The sequence below is a fragment of the Thermobia domestica genome, chromosome 8 (assembly GCF_964235325.1).
Source record: "Thermobia domestica chromosome 8, izTheDome1.hap1.1, whole genome shotgun sequence".
Classification (NCBI taxonomy): domain Eukaryota; kingdom Metazoa; phylum Arthropoda; class Insecta; order Zygentoma; family Lepismatidae; genus Thermobia; species Thermobia domestica.
This window is the reverse complement of record NC_137461.1, coordinates 270,462,702-270,464,080: the sequence shown is the minus strand read 5'-3', so window position 1 is coordinate 270,464,080 and position 1,379 is coordinate 270,462,702.

Sequence of the window (1,379 nt, the reverse complement as noted above, 5' to 3'; positions counted from 1 at the left end):
CTTTCGGTTTTAGTATTAAAATCTATAATTTGGCAATTACAGTCCTTTGACAATACGCAACGCAGCTCATTTGTTCATTGAAGAAAAAAAGTTGAACTGAATAATAATTTGTCACTTAATAGCATTGATAGGGCTAGAAAGCATAGAATTGTATAACAGATTTCTAAGAAATTGACTAAAGAATAATTTTGAATTTGGGGGGGAGGGAGACAAAATCAGGTAAAAAATATTTCCAGCGGAAATGTGTTGGTGTTACGAAAATGTAATTACTGAGTGAAGGTAAGTACTAAGTTAACCTTACATAACCTAACCTGAACAAATAGAAAATATAACGAAAAAGTACGAAATTTAACATAAAATTCTCCCCCCCTCCAAATCCAAAAATATGCCGAATTGCCACCATTACTGCTTTTATAATTTGCCTGTGTTGTATATTTGATCCAAGAGGACTTGACCTGAAAAGAAAGGAACTTTTCATCGTTGTCGTCTCTTTAAGTAAATCCTACACCAATCTGTCTTTATAAATTTGTACGTTACTTCAGATTTAATAAATATCAGTCAACTTATTCAAGCATTGTTGTTCTTAGATATTTACAGTATTATTATTGACTTTAAAAACTGCGTTGCTCAAATACATTTGTAATAGAAATGGTGAGGAGATTGCGATAGTTCCTGTTATACGTATGATATTTGAATAAAAATCATGTAACCGGAGTGCCGTGGAAAATCAGCGCGAGAGTATACGACGGCGCCTTCGTATGTATGAGTGAGGTCGACAGACCACCCGCGAAGCGCCACCATGTTTGTGAAACGTAATGAAATTTTCAATATAAACCCTGCTTTTCCTTGATTTTGAGCACTTTTTTATTACTTTTCTTCCATTATATATACATCTTTTCCCTCCCGAACTTTGCGTCGCCCCGCTCCGCCCGTACAGCACGGCATTGTCACGTAAAGTCAGTAGTAAATTAGTAACGTAGCATTCGCTGCGTCAGCAATTGAACCAGTCGCTCCAGTCTAAATGAAACGTAAGTTATCGGGGATTGCACTTGTGGAAACCCTTTGATATGTAGTGTTGCATTTTATCGAATATAAGACAACCAAATTTAGAGTTTAATAACCTAGAAGTTCTTATGTAGGGCGTAATTTCGTACCAGTCGTCCCAAATTCTGCCTACGGGCGGTTTTTCATATAAGCGTCCGTTGCGTTTGATGCTTGAAATTTCTATGTGTAGCTAACAGAAAGTTGTGTTACACGTAGAATCCTACTTTCTCAATTGGCTATTCAGCCACATCGCGAGCAACCGCCTTACACAGCAACGTAACGCTAAAAATACTAGAAGTCATTGGGGCTTATGCAGAGTCATTCTGACGCGTAAT